The 21,470-nt window shown below is 39.0% G+C and overlaps 1 protein-coding gene across 1 annotated transcript in view; it reads right to left on the bottom strand.

The window, feature by feature from the left end:
- The window catches only part of LOC6054049 (GTP-binding protein 1), a 61,944-nt gene extending 40,992 nt beyond the window's left edge, over positions 1-20,952 (bottom strand). Inside the window, 1 exon segment of the mRNA XM_038263588.1 lies at positions 20,844-20,952. The gene's annotated coding sequence lies outside the window, so the exon portion shown is untranslated.
- Between the last annotated feature and the right edge of the window lie 518 nt (positions 20,953-21,470).

The following is a 21,470-nucleotide window of genomic DNA, read 5'->3' on the forward strand; positions in this document are numbered from 1 at the left end:
TTATGTAGACTACTTACAATTTTCTTACATACTAGATATTATTTCTATTGTACAGATTTTTTCGTAGTTCCGGTTTAGACATGTCGAAATGTATGTACTGTGAATTTTCATTATAAAAGCGCATCATTTGATTTAATGGCGAATTTTTTAAATAATTTGTCGTGTATGCAGTTATTCTAAAAGTTGTGAATGTCTAAGAGTACGGCTTGGTTCATGAATACTATTGCGTATTACTGAAAATAATGCTGCTGACTGTATGCGTTGAGAAATAATGTCGTTGATGAAAGAGAGCATGGCAAATTTACGACGTTCTTGTAATGATTGTATGTTTATGAGCATGCAGCGTGCTTCATACGATGGGAGAGGAAATGCAGTCCAGTTAAGTTTACGTAGTGCGTACAGTAAGAATTGTTTTTGGACAGATTCAATACGTGCTTGGTGTACGGCATAGTATGGATTCCAGACGATACTACAGTATTCCAAGAGTGGCCTGACATACGTTATATAGAGTAATTTAATAGTATACGGGTCCTGGAAGTTGAATGCAAAGCGCTTTATAAAGCCTAATGTACTTTTTGCCTTGTTTATTATTGTGTTATAGTGTTCTACAAAAGTTAGTTGTGAGTCTAGGATGACACCCAGATCACGTACTACTTTGCATTTTTCTACTGGTTGGTTTCCTAATAATACTGTTATGTTTGGTGTTTCATGTTTTCTGCTGAAGGCAATGGAATTACATTTCTTTACATTCAATTGGAGTAGGCTTTTACTACACCATGTGTAGAAAAGATTAATTTCGTTTTGGAATACATGACTGTCATTGGCATTTCCTATTTCCATATACAATTTCATGTCGTCTGCATATACAAGTACGTTAATTTTTTAAGAATGAAGGAAATGTCGTTTACATACAAGATGAAAAGAAGAGGTCCTAGATGGGATCCTTGCGGAACCCCAGAGGTGACGTGAATTGATTCCGATAGTACATTTTGGAAGCGAACAATTTGTTCGCGCTTAGTCAAATATGACTTAAGCCATTCCAAAAGATTCGGTTGAATTCCAATTTTCTGCAGTTTGAAGATTAATAATGGTATGTCGATTCTGTCAAATGCCTTACTAAAGTCTGTGTAAATTGCTTCTACGAAATTGCGATTATGCATTGCATTCAGTGTAAAATTTACAAATTCTAAAAGGTTGGTGCTAGTAGAGCGGCCTTTAAAAAAGCCGTTCTGTTTACATGTGATGCGGTTTTTTACTTGCTGAAAGATTTTTTCATTTATAATAGATTCGAAAAGTTTTGGAATGCAAGACAAAAGGGCAATTCCGCGATAATTACGTATGTCTGATTTTGGGCCTGACTTGAAAATAGGCACCAAAAAAGACTTTTTCCATGTTTGTGGGAATTTTCCAGTATTTATTGACATGTTGAAAAGATGATGCAGTGGATATGTCAATTCTTCTGCAAGGTTCTTTAGGAATGCAGGTGCTATTCCGTCGGGTCCTGGTCCTTTTGATGAGTCTAAGTCCTTCAATGCCTGGCGTACTTCCGTTTCTGACAAAGAATTGACTGAGACGTCATTTGCAAATTCCGGTATATATGAAAAGTAGTCGCGGTCGCGGTCTTCTTCGGAAAATGAGGTGTATACTTCTTTGAAAAATTTTGAAAAAGATTGCAAATTTCTTTTGAGTTACTGCCTACATTTTCGTCCAGTTGCATTTGCGATGGGAAGTTACTACTTTTGGATTTGGATTTTACGTAATTAAAGAAATTTTTCGGGCATGATTTGACTTCAGATTCGACTTTACTATTATATTCTTCGTTGGCAGAATTGAGTGCCGAAAAAAAATGGTCGGAAATATTTAGATAATTCAGAAGATTTGTGTCATTTGTATTGTTTCTGTATAGTTTGTAGGCTTTTGTTTTCTGTTTTTAAATTTCTTAGTTGTGGAGTGAACCACACTGGGTATTTATTGCCTGTGTTATTACGTCGTCTTCTTTTAGTAGGTACGGTTTCAGATGTTATAGTGTTCATTTCCGTATAGAATTTTCCTACTAATTCGTCGACATTTCCTTCATTATTAAATAAATTTTGCCAGTCAATTGCAAGTAGTTTACGTTTGGCTTCTACAAAGTTTGTTTTATTGTATTCCAGGACTTCTTCATATTCCCAGTCAATGGGCAAAGTGTTTTTATGGACATAAATAGAATATTCAATTGCTGTATGGAAGACTTCATTCTTCCAAAGGGGGGTTACAGATTCTTGTACATGAAAGTCTTCAATACAGTTAGTGAATAAAAGGTCTAAAAATGAATTTCTTTGGTTTTTACATGATTGATTTGGAAAAGTCCATAATTTGCAATATTGTCAAAGAGAAAATGCAAAGTTTCATTTTCCCCAATGACTGGGAGAAGAATTGCTTCATTTTCTTGGTCAGATATAAATTCGACTTTGCTTTGATTAAAGTCGCCATAAATGTGAAGTTTTACTTCCGGTTCCATTTTTGATGTTATGATTTCTACTGTTTTAAAGAATAGTTCATACGACTGTTTATTGGCATGGTCCGGCGGAAAGTATACACGGTTATGACCTTCCAGGGTGTCAACCATAATTAACTTTGTTGGATGACGTTGTAGGGCTTTGGTGTCTTGGGCAAAGTTGCAGAGGAGAAAAATTCATGAAGGTTGGTCGAAGGCGCCAAATTTGTAGCTCTTAATCTACTCGAGATATACGCCAGTTTTGCAAAAATGGTCCAAAAAGCACTTTTCTGAGACAACTTGAAATTTTAGCGTTTTAGCGGCCTACTAGGTTCTGAAGAGTTGTTTATGACATAAAATTATTTATATATCTTTGCCGAGGACAGCAAAATGTTGTGAGCCTTTATTGAGGAGTTATAACCATTTTTAAGTGGAGGGAGCGGTCCACTATGGTACATTGGGTGGCCAAGTTTCAAAAAAGTGACCTTCTCCAAATATTTTTTGGTATTTTTTCTCGAAAGTAAACATTCTAACTAAGAAAAATCCAAATTTTCAAAGCTCTAAGTTTGTTCATTACGGAGATACGCAAGCTGAAATTCAAAATGGAGTAAAAAACAAGCGTTTTTCGTAAAAAAGGCTGATTGTTTAATTTTAACATAGCTCAGCCATTTTAAATGTTTTATTAGGACAAATATACATCGTTGGAAAGGTAATGAGATAAGCTTTGAAACTATTAATAGATAAAATGTTGTTTCCAAACCAAAAACTGAAGTTTTCATCGAATAATTGGAGCATTTTTTTGACAAATCATATTTTTTGTGTTTGTTAATCGAGTACTTTTTTTGCTAACCGATGCTAAACATGAAACTAAGATCACTTGAAAGATTGGATTATAATCTAACATTGCTGAAATTTCCAGCCTGCGATTTTTTGCGTTTTCGGAGATATGCCATTTTGAACATTTACGTTTTATCAAAATTTGCTGCAATCTACATATGCGCCCGTTTATTTCACTTGCTTTGCTACCTACTTCGTGGGCATCGTCGCTTCAAAAATCAATACCTGGTTTCAAGAAGTTCGAAATGACTTTATTGGAATTTTCTGTTGCCTACATTTAAAATTGAGTACCTTAGTCAAAATAAGGTATTCGTACCGAAGTTTCTCAAGCGAAACTGGAGAATCTCAGTTTGATACCGAAAAAGTATTCAGCAAAATGTTGACTTAGCATGATGAATTTCTGCGATCAATCCATGAAACTGATCCACATTTAAGTTCTATGTTGGTTAGTACAAAACATCATAAAAAGTACCTTTAACATATCCTGTAGCTGTCACAAACTCTATAATCAAATGAATTTTAAGAATATGGTTTGTATTTTATCGTTTTACTTCATAATTAATATTGTGGATAAAATTAATTTTTCTGTTATTTGATTTAACAATTAAAATATTCGCAATTTATGCCCATAAGGGTGGGAGGGGATGGGGTGGTCTCAAGTTATACGGCAGGGACTCACAAAAGAAACACACAGCAGGAAATAATAAATATTTGACTTAAAATGAATTTATTACGCTTAACAAAAATTTGTTGGTGGGGAGGAGGAGAGGGGGGCGGGGTGAAAGAAAGAGGAGGGAGGGGTTGTGTCCTCAAAGTGGGGTGGGAGCTTATCCATAATTTAATAATATAAACTTGCAATATAATATATATGCAATTCTGTTTCACTTGCAAATGTATGAAAAGACTATTTATTATAAACAATCAACTATTGAAAAACATGAAAAGTCATAAAATCGACGTATATCATTTCAATACCATACAATTACCTAAATTTGTATCAAAAAACATTTAAAAGCAAAAATAATTTGGCCGCCTGTTTGTATGGAGATGGCCCATAGTGCGGTCGTGGCTGAATGGTTACGATGTTCGCTTTATAAGCGAATGGTTCTGGGTTCGATACCCATCTGCTCCCAACGAGAAAGTTCTGGACTCATTGAATTTGGAATTAATGAAAAAACTTCAGCTCACGGCGGGGTTCGATCCCCTGTCCTTAGGATTGGCAAGCAAAATGCTTTCCACTTTACCGTGGAGCATTAGTAGCTTTAGTAGGACTTAGACTGATATAGTTGAATCCAAGAAACGGACGAGAATAAAGTTGAATGCAAGTTGAATATCAGAACATACAAGAATGCATTGCATTGCATGCATGCAGGCGCATTTGAAATGAACCTACATTACCTCGTTATAAATAGCCTGGGCGACTGCTAGAATTCATCCAATAAGAGATGAGAAGAATTGAAAGCATTCCCATTAGAAATGAGAACACACGAAGAATTCGAACAACAATGCCAACGGTCGTTACCACTCGCCTAGGGTGGCTCCTCAGACCATTCACCTTCCCAAAAACCGTCCAACTCCAAGCGAAACTTACTTGAGGATACCGTGGAGATTTTCCCTTAATACTCTGAAAAAAGTGGAGCATCAACACGTCCCGTCTTCCAAATCCCCTATCCTTGTCCCTGGTGCGCGGTGGAGATGGGAGCGGCCGGCAATGGACGGCTGCCATGGTGGTGAGAATCTGGTTCAGGTGGAATTGGTTCTATTCCCAATTATCGATTCCTAGGCAACTTGGGCTTAGACAATCATCACATCACATGGCGAAAATCCAGTCTGCAATCCGCTAAAATCACCGTCTCCTAGCGAAGCGAAGCGAAGCGAGTTATAACCATTTTTAAGTGATTTTGAGCCTATTTTCAAGTTGCAATGTTTTCAAAATGGCGCATTTTGGCGCAAAACCGAATAATGCACCTGAAAGTACACACTTTCCACTACATTTCCTGAAAATATCTCCGTATTTATTGGTGTATATTTTCAGATATCTCAATTTGAATTTTCCGATTTTTAATCAATTTATTTATAAATGTTTTTCGAAATCATAATGAATACAAAGTGAAAATGAAAGTGGGATCGCAGCAATCCTTGGTCGCGGGGGGGTCTGACAAGAATTTGCGCTCCGCGTTTTTTTTTGGTTTCTCCTCGTTTCGAATTTTTTATCGTGACGTTTTACGGTTCGCGATTTTTAAACTTTCCGGCGGAACAGTTCCGTGCGAAGTTCTTTCGGTAGTGTAGTGTACTGGGTGGATTTTCCAAGTTTTTATTGTTGTAAAGTTGTGAAAATTGCTGAGGAAAATGTTGAAGGAGTTGAGAAGTGAGTGAAGGGGGCGGGAGTAGGCAACGTTTGCTGAGATTGGCGGCTCGATTTCTGAGCGGCTAAAAATGCAGGCGGCTCGAGAAGTTGCCGGATTCGTGACGAAATAGCGTTTGACGGATGATGCTGCTTTTCGGGTGAGAAACTTCCAATTGGAAATATGGAGCAGCTGTGACCAGGGATGGTATTTTCTCATTTCGCCGATGGCCGAGGGCTTTTAGATATCGTCCTCGCTCAAATCATCAAATTTTCGGCGTTCTCCCAAAACTGCATCAAGAGAGCGAAGCGAAAACGACGCCGATGAAATAGCGAGCAACGAACATACCGATGCGTAAGACGGAAAAATCTCTCACACAGCCAGTCCCCTCGCTCAAAAAGAGAAAGAGCAATCGTGAAATTCTCTCGCCCGTAAGCCCTGTAGAAATGAGTTCATTTGTGTGCGTGAGCTCCAGTGTATGTATACAGCAATTTCGTGTGCGTGTCTCTCCGGTTGGAACGATAGTTCCATCGGAGCCAGCGAAGTATTTCTCGTCGATGTGATGGGCTTTCGATATTCGCGACAGCAAGCCGACCATCACTCGGCTGCGAAAGAGAAGAGAAGTTTTAAGAGACGAGGAACGCACCGAAATATGCATCAATGATAGTGCGATGGTGATGGTTTACCTACCCTGGCTGTGACTGACTGGTTACGGTGTTCGCTTTGTAAGCGAATGATCCTGGGTTCGATTCCCATCTGCTCCAAACGAGAAAGATCAGGAAATATGAATTTTGAAACTCTAAACATGAACGAAACATCAAAGTCGCTCGAACCGGGGTTCGATCTCCCGTCCTTTGGATTGGTAGAATTAGGAATACTACTACTACAAACTATATACGAGCTGGGTCTTTGTCCATTTGACAAGGACTCGGAAGTGCTAAATAACGTTTGAATCCGATTGATGCAAACGTTCTTTAGGGGGGCTTGTCGATTCAAGCTGAAGTACCTCGCGCACGGCTAGCCTGCGTAGAAATGGGTCACCGAAACTCGGCAGAGCTAACACCTGCCAAATGCTATGCGAGTTATTTGCATGTATAGGATTTAAAATCTAAATTCATGGAAACAACTCAATTTGTAAGAAGCGACCGCGTGGTCCCGTTTGGTTGGTTGCACACACACACACACACACACACACACACACACACACACACACACACACACACACACATAATGAATACAAAGTGAAAATCGGTAAATTGAAGGGTAAATTGATCGATTTTTATGGAAATTACATTGTCTATGAAAAAATACGACAACCTTTCCAGAGTGACCAAATATAAAAGGAAATACTTAATTTTGAATACGAACAATTATTTAAAATTTTCACTTACATTAATTTTGGGAAAAACATGTATTTATTCATAATTTTAAAATGTGTATCATAATTTTAAGCATGAACAATGTTTTACTGCGGGCGTCAATAATTAGAGTTCACGCGCGATGATACGACCGTAAGATAATGGTCGCATGACAGCCGCAAGACAACCGCAGCACAAATTTTTGGCTGTTGTCAAAGGTTGCCTTGAGTTTTGAGCTGACTTTTTGGAAAATATTCAAAACAAACCCATGTGTAAGCTTAGTCTCTAATATCAGTGGGATTTCTTTCATTTTTATTCCTTTAGCACAGAACGACACAATTTTCACTCTAAAATATATATTCTAAGATTTTTCTTAATCTTATTTTAACGTTTTCACTATGCTTCTAAGATATGCCCCGTGGCATTTTGGTTGAATCTGTGCATCGTAGCACTTACACCGAAATAATCAACTCCAACTCCCAACTGCAACTCTCTCCTAATTTCAACTCCCTCCTAATTTCAACTACCTCCTAATTCCAACTACCAATTTCAACTCTCTCCTAATTTCAACTACCCTGATTCTAAATCTAACTTAGGCTTTTATACTCCGAAGCGTTTTTAGTCAAGACGCATGCGCAATATTCATCTCTACGGGAGTAGCTCAGCCACGTGCGTTTTGACTACACCGCGTTGATCTTGAAATCTTTCTGCTCGAAAATTCTCAGCAGGGATTCTGGCAGAGTTCATGACACTTCTGTTTTCGCTTTGTGCTTTTCCTTCCATCCTCCTACTGTGTTTATTTATATCTTAACCTACGTGCTCCTAGAAATATGACACTTGACTCGTGTCAACATGTGTTAATGAGTGCATCTGAAGATGTTGCACTTCGTCTGATTGTAAAGACCAATGTACTTCTGACAAATTCTTCCCTGTTGGTCGAACTAAAAATCTAAATTTATATTCTGATTAACTGAGGGTCGCTACACCCAGTTGACAGCCAAATCAATCAGAATTTCAGTTCAACTTGCTGATTTTTACACTGTGGTAATAAGGCGGCAATAATCTCCTGTCACTCACAGCGAAGGAGAAACGTGATTTTATCTCGCAATAAGCAATATTAAAATCGATCAATTTACCCTTTCAATTTACCGATTATTACCACGTTTCAATCAGATTCCGCTTAAAAATTATAAATAAATTGATTAAAAACCGTCAAATTCAAATCGAGATACAGTGAACTCTCTCGTTGTCGATATTGAAGGGACCATCGAGAGCAGGAGTTATGAAATTATAGAACAAAAATCAAAGCAATCTATTTGAAGGGACTGAAAAATTTATTGACAGCTGGAGTAATATTGATATCGAGAAGATCGACAACGAGAGAGTCCACTGTATCTCTAAATCGACACCGATAGACACGGAGATATTTTCAGGAAATGTATTTGAAAGTACACTTCCAGGTGCATTATTCGGTTTTGCGCCAAAATGCGCCATTTTGAAAACATTGCAACTTGAAATTAGGCTCAAAATCACTTAAAAATGGTTATAACTCCTCAACAAAGGCACACAACATTTTGCTGTCCTCGGCAAAGATATATAATTTTATGTCATAAACAACTCTTCAGAACCTAGTAGGCCGCTAAAACGCTAAAATTTCAAGTTATCTCAGAAAAGTGCTTTTTGGACCATTTTTGCAAAACTGGCGTATATCTCGAGTAGATTAAGAGCTACAAATTTGGCGCCTTCGACCAACCTTCATGAATTTTTCTCCTCTGCAACTTTGCCCAAGACACCAAAGCCCTACAACGTCATCCAACAAAGTTAATTATGGTTGACACCCTGGAAGGTCATAACCGTGTATGTCAATAACTTCAAAAGATAGCCCTTATCAAGTACAACAACTCTTCCGAAGACACCATGTGGCTAGGACGTCAAATAAAAGAGTTATCAATTTATTCCACTTAATTTTGCCATTCCGAACACTGTGCAATGGCCACTCCGGGTGTGGCCAATCCTGTCAAAATGGCCATTTTCATCACCAGTATTAAAAACCATGAATTTTGATACCCATATTGCCCCAAGTCGTATGGTTCGATAAATGTCCCCCCGGTAGAACCTTCCCTCAGGGCCATGGCCACTACGGGTGTGGCCAATCCTGTCAAAGTGGCCATTTTCACCACCAGTATCAAAAACCATGAATTTTGATACCCATATTGCCCCAAGTCGTATGGTTCGATAAATGTCCCCCCGGTAGAACCTTCCCTCAGGGCCATGGCCACTACGGGTGTGGCCAATCCTGTCAAAATGGCCATTTTCACCACCAGTATCAAAAACCATGAATTTTGATACCCATATTGCCCCAAGTCGTATGGTTCGATAAATGTACCCCCAGTAGAACCTTCCCTCAGGGCCATGGCCACTACGGGTGTGGCCAATCCTGTCAAAGTGGCCATTTTCATCACCAGTATCAAAAACCATGAATTTTGATACCCATATTGCCCCAAGTCGTATGGTTCGATGAATGTCCCCCGGTAGAACCTTCCCTCAGGGCCATGGCCACTACGGGTGTGGCCAATCCTGTCAAAGTTGCCATTTTCACCACCACTATCAAAAACCATGAATTTTGATACCCATATTGCCCCAAGTCGTATGGTTCGATAAATGTCCCCCCGGTAGAACCTTCCCTCAGGGCCATGGCCACTACGGGTGTGGCCAATCCTGTCAAAATGGCCATTTTCACCACCAGTATCAAAAACCATGAATTTTGATACCCATATTGCCCCAAGTCGTATGGTTCGATAAATGTACCCCCAGTAGAACCTTCCCTCAGGGCCATGGCCACTACGGGTGTGGCCAATCCTGTCAAAGTGGCCATTTTCATCACCAGTATCAAAAACCATGAATTTTGATACCCATATTGCCCCAAGTCGTATGGTTCGATAAATGTCCCCCCGGTAGAACCTTCCCTCAGGGCCATGGCCACTACGGGTGTGGCCAATCCTGTCAAAGTGGCCATTTTCATCACCAGTATCAAAAACCATGAATTTTGATACCCATATTGCCCCAAGTCGTATGGTTCGATAAATGTCCCCCCGGTAGAACCTTCCCTCAGGGCCATGGCCACTACGGGTGTGGCCAATCCTGTCAAAGTGGCCATTTTCATCACCAGTATCAAAAACCATGAATTTTGATACCCATATTGCCCCAAGTCGTATGGTTCGATAAATGTCCCCCCGGTAGAACCTTCCCTCAGGGCCATGGCCACTACGGGTGTGGCCAATCCTGTCAAAGTGGCCATTTTCATCACCAGTATCAAAAACCATGAATTTTGATACCCATATTGCCCCAAGTCGTATGGTTCGATAAATGTCCCCCCGGTAGAACCTTCCCTCAGGGCCATGGCCACTACGGGTGTGGCCAATCCTGTCAAAGTGGCCATTTTCATCACCAGTATCAAAAACCATGAATTTTGATACCCATATTGCCCCAAGTCGTATGGTTCGATAAATGTCCCCCCGGTAGAACCTTCCCTCAGGGCCATGGCCACTCCGGGTGTGGCCAATCCTGTCAAAGTGGCCATTTTCATCACCAGTATCAAAAACCATGAATTTTGATACCCATATTGCCCCAAGTCGTATGGTTCGATAAATGTCCCCCCGGTAGAACCTTCCCTCAGGGCCATGACCACTACGGGTGTGGCCAATCCTGTCAAAGTGGCCAGTTTCACCACCAGTATCAAAAACCATGAATTTTGATACCCATATTGCCCCAAGTCGTATGGTTCGATAAATGTCCCCCCGGTAGAACCTTCCCTCAGGGCCATGGCCACTCCGGGTGTGGCCAATCCTGTCAAAGTGGCCATTTTCATCACCAGTATCAAAAACCATGAATTTTGATACCCATATTGCCCCAAGTCGTATGGTTCGATAAATGTCCCCCCGGTAGAACCTTCCCTCAGGGCCATGGCCACTACGGGTGTGGCCAATCCTGTCAAAGTGGCCATTTTCATCACCAGTATCAAAAACCATGAATTTTGATACCCATATTGCCCCAAGTCGTATGGTTCGATAAATGTACCCCAGTAGAACCTTCCTCAGGGCCATGGCCACTACGGGTGTGGCCAATCCTGTCAAAGTGGCCATTTTCATCACCAGTATCAAAAACCATGAATTTTGATACCCATATTGCCCCAAGTCGTATGGTTCGATAAATGTCCCCCCGGTAGAACCTTCCCTCAGGGCCATGGCCACTCCGGGTGTGGCCAATCCTGTCAAAATTGCCATTTTCATCACCAGTATCAAAAACCATGAATTTTGATACCCATATTGCCCCAAGTCGTATGGTTCGATAAATGTCCCCCCGGTAGAACCTTCCCTCAGGGCCATGGCCACTACGGGTGTGGCCAATCCTGTCAAAATGGCCATTTTCACCACCAGTATCAAAAACCATGAATTTTGATACCCATATTGCCCCAAGTCGTATGGTTCGATAAATGTACCCCCAGTAGAACCTTCCCTCAGGGCCATGGCCACTCCGGGTGTGGCCAATCCTGTCAAAATGGCCATTTTTATCACCAGTATCAAAACCATGAATTTTGATACCCATATTGCCCCAAGTCGTATGGTTCGATAAATGTCCCCCCGGTAGAACCTTCCCTCAGGGCCATGGCCACTCCGGGTGTGGCCAATATCCTACCAGTTTGGTCCAAACCCCATTGCCTGAAATCATTCTTTTTTTCGAGTGTCCGTTCTAACAATATTCGTTAGAACAGAATTCCTCCCAAGTTGGTGCACAACCTGTGTCTTTCAATGTGTGCATGTGTGTGTGAGCAATAAAATTACCACCGTCGATCCGTCTCTGATGGCTTTTCGGTTAAAACTAAAATTGTTCAGAGGCTATCTGTTAGCTTATATAGTCCGCATGAAATGTGGCAACATGGTGCAAATTTTGCCTCGTCTCCTGCTTTCTTGGAACTGTCACGCGAGAATGTTGCGCCATTGTTGCCACACTTCATTCGTTGCTGACCCCTTCCGCAGTACCAAGCATGCAACATTTTCGTAACGCGCGACATTTTTCGTTTTTCTGGATTGACACCTCACCAGAATAGAGCCCTTAGGACAAAGTTCTTTGTCAAAAAAGGCCATACAAAATATAGTGGTATTATGAAAATTTACTATTTATCATCTAAGTAATTACGATCAAATTTCTTATAAAATATTCGCAATTCGCAATTTTCAGTGTAAGAACGGGCCTTGACCGATCTTATGCACTAGGTTCCCGACGAACACGCACTGCCCTTACACCTACATCTCACCCTTGCTCTGAGTCAGTACGAGCAACACGCTAGAACACGCTTTGAGTGTTCATGCCAGGCATGCACACCTTCTTTTCCGGTTACGCATTTTAACTCGGCCGGGGTGGTACATAGCGTAGGTTTTGATGTAAGTATTGCGGATTTCAGAGATTTTTAGACAATCGTGTAATTTGTGGAAAGCTCTCCAACAAAGTGCACACCTCAAACTGCAGCAGAAAAAAACTATCCAAGACACACACCCTAGTTTGAAACGGTTCTAAAGTGGTCGAAAGCAACAAAGCTCAGTCGAGACACGCACCACTCTAGTCGAGAGGGGGGGAAGGGGGGGGGGGGGAGAAGGGGTAGATTTCAAGTGTGCAAATATTTGGTGTGCAGATATTATTTGCAAGGGTGGAGAATTTGGTGCAAAGTGTGCAATATAAGCGCCTAACCATTTATAGTGTGCCTATCCACTTTCATTAAAGCAAAATCTGTTTTATTTTTAGATTGAATTCAAAAACTAATTGTTGTTTTACTGTGTATTGTTTTCTCCCGAAATCTTTCTTTGTGTTGAGTCGTGTTGATATGTTGCTATTTCTTGTGTCGTGGTGTTTTGTTATAATTTTTGGTCCTAAGCATGTTTTAAAAGTTTACCAAAAGTACAATAGTAATATTTGTGTTAATCCTTTAACCATACCATAAATTGAGTAAGGGCTCAAACCTCACTTGTTTGAAAAAAGGGTGAAGATTGAAAATAATAGACAGTAAAAGAGAATACATTTTATATAAATCAAGAATTAATAGTAGAAGTATGATGAGCGTATTTTAAAGAATAAAAATGAGAAGCTGGATGTATTAGATGTAAAATTAGACAATAGTTGATAAATAGAGATAAAAAAAACAAGCTTAGATTATAGTAATGATAATTTATATGACAGATAAAGAATTATTCAAAGAAATAAATTCGCAATAAAATCAAAAAAAGATTAGGCAAATGATAAATAGACTTGATATTATTAGTACATTAAGGAAAATTATATTTTTAAGGGGAAAAAAAATTTGTTAAAACCGTATCAATTGGTAAAAAAGAGTGGAAAAGCTTTGAGAGATAAGAGAATCAATAGTTATTAAAATCAAAATCAGATGATGGATATTAAGTAAAAGAATCAATGAAGAAGTGAGAATCACTAGAGAAAAATAAAAATAGGAGATATGAGGTAGCTGAGAATGAAGAGAAGAGAAACCCCGTTGTGCGATGTTTCAGGTACATCCACAGCAGTTGACTCAACATACTGCGAATCAAAACAATACCGTCTACAATCACAAATTACTTCCGTTTCCCACATTGTCGCGCCCCTTTCTTTCAGCCGTCTCGACTCTGACCCGCGGTGGTCAAAGGTTTACGATCCGTTTCCACAGGCCACCAGCTAGGTCATCATGAAAACCAAGCCAACGTGGAGTTAAGAAAATAGAACACTTGCAAGGAACCAGAGCTGTACTATTCTGATCAAGATAATTCGAATGATCTAACAGAGCTACGGATGTAGTTAGTTGCGCTCCTTCCAGGATGTTCCTTACCGGGACGTCAACCGAAGTCTGGGTCATGTCTCTATTTGATAATAAAAGAGGTTCGGATGGCTTACAGGAGGATAATTGAAACACGTGTGTTACGTTTAGAGCGGTTGTTTAAAGACTACGATTTATTGCAAATAAAGTAAATGAGAACAGCTGCTGACAGTTCTGTTGGCTCAGTAGCGCGCAAAGGTAATGGGGCAGTGGTTGCCATCTCAACAGATAGCAGTTCAATTGTTAGCAAATTAACATGTTGTTTCATGCATTGTTCCTCTTGCCCCACTAGTTGAGTAGAACGCATGGAAAATCAAAAATTTTAATCCCAATTTTTTCACTTTAAAAAACAAGATTTTTAAAAGTTTCTTATACAAAAACAAAATCCAATATTTGGAATTTAACAGAAACTCCTATAAGCTTAAGCAAAACGAAAACGAAACGAAAAACCTAGCCTAGAAAAGGTTGAGAACCTGCCGATGTAGGCGATAAACTGAATGTCGTGTAAAACCCAATTTAATATCACCAGAGGTGAAATAGAGCCTTTCTTACAAAATGATGAAACTCCGAGAAATATATTGGTGTAATTATTTTTTCAAAAACATAATGATACCATCCAGTAAGAATTTTACCTAAAGCTTCGAATCTTTTAAGGCTAAACCTCAAATGCCTTTTTTTTAATTTCAGAAGAACATTATTTGTCGCAAGACATTTAAATTTAAATAAGAAAAACATATTGGATTGACATTATTAGAAAAAAAATAAAGGGTACTCAGTCTATAATGTTAGTCTATGATTAAGTTAATAAAATATGTATCGCTATTGCACTTTGTCGATCAATTAGGAGAAGCCAGAAAGAACACTTTCACGCGCAGCGTAAAACGCGCAAGCGTAAAAGCGCTGGCGTTGAAGCTTCGACTTGACGACTTGACGACTTGACGACTTGACGACTTGACGACTTGACGACTTGACGACTTGACGACTTGACGACTTGACGACTTGACGACTTGACGACTTGACGACTTGACGACTTGACGACTTGACGACTTGACGACTTGACGACTTGACGACTTGACGAGAACTTCGAGCGAGAACGAGCCGGGACTTCGAATTTGATGTTCAGTATATGATTTTGTATAAATCCAAAAATTTAATAGGAAAAAATAGGGTAAAAATAAGACGAAAAACACTAAAATCGCTATATCTCTGGAAATACATTTTGGAAAAGCTTCAAATTTTGGGCCCAAACAATTTATGGCGCATGTTTTCGAATGGCTTTTTGTTTGAAACTGAATTCTTTAAATTTGATAGTGTTATCTGTAAAATAGTCCAAAAAATACCTCTAAAAATGGCATTGACCACATTTACTGGTCGAAAATTGTGAATCGAAAAATAAAATGTTCGTCTCCGATCCCACGGCTACAGATCTGGCTTTTAAAAATTGTGGGTTTTACGAGCGGTTTTCCAGTGATGGAAGACACAAATTTTTAAGAGCGGATACAGACATCGGCCATGTATTTCAGAAAAGAGCTCTCAAAAATCAGACTTTGAGTTCCAGGTTTCGGGCCAAAATTCAATCGAAAGAGCGCATCTAAACCTTCAATTTTAGTAATAGGATTTTTTCCTGGGACGAATCCTCGCCGTGCACGAATTTTTTAGATTTCTGAAAAAAGCGTTTTTCCAAAAGCAAACCTTAAACCTTTCTTTGTAAGAAAGGCAAAAAGTCAAACGCTCTCAAATAAAAGTGCGGAATCCAATCGATGTAAAATTTGCTGAGAAGTTTGATCGAGTCGTGAACACTCAGTTAGAAAGATAAATTTAAGTGAAATCACAAATAAATCCTTGGGGAGAATTATTCTGAATGACCCCTTACCTTTTTTGAGAAATTTACTCTGTATATAAAGAAAAATCATACAGCTATAACTTTTGAACCAACCGTCTGATCAATACCAAAATTTACTCGAATACAATTCATACCAAATGCTTTCGATCGAGAATGGGCTGGGTCTTTGAATTTGATGTTCAGTATATGATTTTGTATAAATCCAAGAATTTAATAGGAAAAAATAGGGTAAAAATAAGACGAAAAACACTAAAACCGCTATATCTCTGGAAATACATTTTGGAAAAGCTTCAAATTTTGGGCCCAAACAGTTTATGGCGCATGTTTTCGAATGGCTTTTTGTTTGAAACTGAATTCTTTAAATTTGATAGTGTTATCTGTAAAATAGTCCAAAAATACCTCTAAAATGGCATTGACCACATTTACTGGTCGAAAATTGTGAATCGAAAAATAAAATGTTCGTCTCCGATCCCACGGCTACAGATCTGGCTTTTAAAAATTGTGGGTTTTACGAGCGGTTTTCCAGTGATGGAAGACACAAATTTTTAAGAGCGGATACAGACATCGGCCATATATTTCAGAAAAAGAGCTCTCAAAAATCAGACTTTGAGTTCCGGGTTTCGGGCCAAAATTCAATCGAAAGAGCGCATCTAAACCTTCAATTTAGTAATAGGATTTTTTCCTGGGATGAATCCTCGCCGTGCACGATTTTTTTTAGATTTCTGAAAAAAGCGTTTTTCCAAAAGCAAACCTTAAACCTTTCTTTTGTAAGAAAGGCAAAAAGTATTGATTCGCAATTCGCAATTTTCAGTGTAAGAACGGGCCTTGACCGATCTTATGCACTAGGTTCCCGACGAACACGCACTGCCCTTACACCTACATCTCACCCTTGCTCTGAGTCAGTACGAGCAACACGCTAGAACACGCTTTGAGTGTTCGTGCCAGGCATGCACACCTTCGATTGTGTCACGTTCCCCAGAAAACCATTCCCCCGAATACCATTCCCCAGAAATCCATTCCCCAGAATGAACCGTTCCCTAGAAAACCATTCCCCAGAATGTACTATTCCCCAGAAAACTAATCCCCAGAATGTACCGTTCCCAGAAATATTTATCATGGTTATTATTATTTCCAAAATTTCCAAAATTTTCCAAATTTCCAAAATTACCAAAATTTCAAAATTTCCAAAATTTTAGATTTTTTTTTGAAATTTCAAAATTTTAATAATTTCTTTTCATTTTTATTTTGATTTTTAAATTTAAAATTTTTAGATTTTTTTTTTTCAAATTTTGAAATTTTTTGGGACAATTTACGATTGTAATATTTAGATCGAGAAATCTCGATCGTGATGCGAGAAATAAAGATTGAAATATTACGCCCGGGTGCAATAATCACCACGTTAACTTGTGTCAGCAGTTATTACAAGGCTAGAAAGTTTTCCCTTCTTTAAAGAAGGGAAAACTCTACTGACTGACATAAGTTGAATTTTACCTTTAAAAGGGAGGAGGAGAGTTTCCCCTTCTTTGATTTAAATTTCTTCTTTAATCTTTAATCTTCTTTAATTTTAATTTTAAAAAGCATTTGTTTTCATTGCAAAATAAAAATACCATTACCGGAAAAACAAAAAATAAAAAGAAACTGCAATTTATTCGGTATTTCTATAACTAAATGTGTTATAATGACTGAAAAAGAAGGGAAAATTTCTTAGAATAATAGAACGAGTCATAGGCCGAATTTACATTTTTTGTTATTTTCTCAAGAATTGTTGTCAAAAAAGAAAATAAATTTCTTGGCATGGATAAAATTATTAAGTCCAATTTTTATATTTTCTAAGAATTTCCTAAAAAATCTAATACTTGAAATTACTTTGCTTCAATTCCTAATATTTTTCGAGAAAAAAACTTTTCTGGGGAATGGTTTTCTGGGAAATGGTACATTCTGGGGAATTGTTTTCTGGGAAATGGTACATTCTGGGAAATGGTTTTCTGGGGAACGGTTTTCTGGGGAATGGTTTTCGGGGGAATGGTTTTCTGGGGAACGTGACACAATCACACCTTCTTTTCCGGTTACGCATTTTAACTCGGCCGGGGTGGTACATTACGTAGGGTTTGATGTAAGTATAAGCGCCTAATCATTTATAGTGTGCCTATCAACTTTCATTAAAGCAAAAACTGTTATATTTTTAGTTTGAATTCAAAACTAATTGTTATTTACTGTGTATTGTTTTCTCCTGAAATATTCCTGTTGTTGAGTCGTGTTTATCTGTTGCTATTTCTTTTGTCGCGGTGTTCTGTTTCAATATGTTGGTCCTAAGCATTTTAGAAAAGTTTTTCAATAGTACAATAGTAATATTTGTGTTAATCCTCTAATCATTCCATAAATTGAGTAAGGGCTCAAACCTCACTTGTTTAAGAAAAAGGTGAAGTTTCAAAACAATGGACAGTGAAGGAAATATACTATGTAAAGAATCAATAGTAAAAGAAAGATAGTAATTTATGAAGTAGATAAAGAAATTAACAATAGTTAATAAATAGAGGTAACAAACAAGCTTAGATTGTATTGAGGGCAATTTACAGGGAAGATGAGAAATTATTCAAATAGATAAATAAAGAAAAGGCACATGATAAACAAAATTAACATCGCTGCCAAATTAAGGGAAAGCAGACAGTCTGTTACAGCAGCATCAGTTGGTAAAATAGAGTGGAAAAGCGTTGAGAAATAAGAGAATCAAATAAGTAAAATCGAAATCAAATGAAGGATAGTAAACAGAAGTACGTTTTAGAAAATCAGTGAAACAAAATAAGCAGAAGATAGATGGTAGCTGGAAATGGAAAGGAGAGAAACCCCGTTCTGCGACGTTCAGGTACATCCACAGCAGTTGACTCAACATACTGCGAATCAAAACAATACCGTCTACAATCACAAATTACTTCCCTTTCCCACATTGACGCGCCCCTTTCTTCTAGCCGTCTCGACTCTGACCCTCGCTGGTCAAAGGTTTACGAGTCGTTTCCACAGGCCACCAACTAGGTTACACCTTGTCATCATGATGACTAAACCAAGCCAACGTGGAGGTAAGAAAATAGGACACTTGCAAGGAACCAGAGCCATGCTGTTTTGTCCAAACAGCACTACGGATGTAGTTGGGCTCCTTCCGGGATGTTCCTCGCCTAGGTGTGTCAACCGACGAGTATCATCAGTATCATGCACCCTAGGCCTGCAAGAAAGGCAAAAAAGTATTGATAATAATAAAAATTGATCATCAAAAACTATCGAGAAAATAAAAGTGAGAGGGTGTGCACTAGGGTATTCCAAATCTGGGCTTTTTTGGGGCTACCTCCTTTTTTCAGAAAGCACAAAAAGTAAATATAGAAAGAAAATTTGCAGAAGAAATTGTAAATTGCTGTAATCTTTTTAAAAAGAGACTAAGCTGTCTTTTCATCGAATTATATAAATTATATTTCAGTGCAAGTTGTTTTGAAGTTTTCACATAATTTTAAATAGCAAACGAAACAGCGGCCAACCTCCTGTGGCCGAATGGTTACGGGTTTCGCCTCATAAGCGGAAAGTCATGGGTTCTTCTCAGGGTGGCAGCCTTAGGTTTAAGTTCAGAGGTAGCAGCAACCGTATGAGTATAAAACGGTTGCTTCACGTGCTCTTCTAGCATGTGATCAATCTTGGGACATTCCTTTGCGCCTCTTCCCAAAATACTTTCCTCGTGTCTTCGCATGTAAATAATGCCCAGCCGATCGGTATTGCACTGCAGTCCAGTCGCTTTGTCCAGATCAGAGCAAAGGGAACACCGCAAAAGTAGCACCGCAAAAGACAATTGTCTTTACAAGACCCCGCGCGGCAAATAATAGCTGCTGGGAAGAGCTTGAAAAATGACACGAAAAATTGTCACCGCGGTTCTAGCGATACATAGCGCACAAGGCACAAGGAATGGAGTTTACAGCATCTGGATGGAACAGCACTTTCCCTCTCAATAGGGACTGTGTTATAGATCTGGAAATGCTTAATAACAGTAAAAATGGGTAACACGATACAATAGTCCTTGTAATCAGGATTCCGTGTCTTAATACTCAAACAGAAAAAAAACGAAACAGCGCCCGCTTGTAAGTAAACAGGCAGGCAGACAACCGAGCAAGCTCGTGAGAGAGTTTGAACCTGAGAGAGCACGTGCGTGTACGAATAGAAAATAAACATCGTTGTTAGGTAGCCCCTTACAGCTGGCCGCGCAAAAGGGTCAGTTTTGAGCGCTAATAACTTCGCGGGAAAAAAACCTAAAAATACGGTGTCTTCGGGAAAGTTGTTCTAAATTGAATGAAGGTTCTACATTTGAGAAATAGTAAGAATCGGATATCTATGGCGCCCTCCACAGGTAAAAAAGTAAAACAGTTGCTTTTTTCCATACATTTTAACGATTTTTCCCATACAAACTTTAAGCGATTGGAGGGAAGGGTTCCCGTGGTCAGAATGAGCTCAAATTTGGAATTTAACCTAGTGATTAGAGCCTGGAGCTTATTAGAGAACGGACATCTCAAACCAAAAGTACCAATCGAAGCAAGAGAACTGTCAAAAATCGAGCAAAATCCTTTGTCTTATGCTCGATTGGTACCTCCGTTTGACAGTTGTCGTGGTACTTTTGGTTTGAGATGTCCGTTCTCTAATAAGCTCCAGGCTCTCTACTAGTGATGGGTCAATCTTTGATATCAGGGGTAGCCCCAAAAGCCCAGATTTGGACCACCCTATCGGCACTTATCGAAGTGCCTTGGGAACCTTCACAGCAACTGCACAGAAAGTTTAACTCCATGTTGCACACATGCCCTGATAAAAAGTCTAACTAACAGGATATCGCTGCCAAATAAAATTACTATTACTATAGAAGCATTTTTTATCAAGACTTTTTCGTGAGCTGTGTGAGTGTGCGGCACTCACTAAACAAAACGCTGACGAAAGAGTAGCAACTCTTTTGAAAGACAAGTTTATCGTGAGATCACTGAATAAAAAAAACGCCACGATAGTGTTGGCATGATTGTTGCACTTCCATGTAAACTATCTATGTTTCTTACATGTCTATGGGCTAATCTCAAATCATTTTTAATGGTAACTTCTATCTGCTTACCTGTCACTTGTATTTAAAAATTAATAATTATTATTTTGCTTATCTCGCAAACTTTGTTTCCTCACAAATAGAAGTATTTTTGACAGCCCACTAAAAGAAATCAACACAAATATTTCGCATTGCGACTAATCCAACTAGAAACACCAAAAATCAAAAACTCTCAGAAAAGGGTATATTCTACCCAAAAATAATAGCCCGTTCGCACGGGCGAGTTATAGCCGGTTTTAACGAAAAGGTTATAAGTTAAAACCTAGTTATATCCAGACCGTTCGCACGGACCCGAGAGGTTTTAACGGTTTTAACTATTTTGACAGATTACAGCAGGCTGTGTTTATTTAGTGTTGTCATTTATTTTCGATTTTTCACGGTGATGCAGAACCCCTGACTGAAAAGTCCGTCGGACGTCCGTCGTTTGTCGTCCGTGCAATCGTACGACGTCGCTCGACAATGTCGTGCGACTTTCGCACGAATGTCATACGTTTTTGCACCAAAATGTCGTATTTGTCGTGCGATCGATGATCGAAATTGTACGACATTGTCGTACGACATTCGACCGACGTCGCACGGTTTTGTTATTTAGAATGTCGTGCTATTGTCGTGTGCTGTCATTTCGGATTTTTGGGTTAT

This window comes from Culex quinquefasciatus, chromosome 3 (assembly GCF_015732765.1).
Source record: "Culex quinquefasciatus strain JHB chromosome 3, VPISU_Cqui_1.0_pri_paternal, whole genome shotgun sequence".
NCBI lineage: Eukaryota > Metazoa > Arthropoda > Insecta > Diptera > Culicidae > Culex > Culex quinquefasciatus.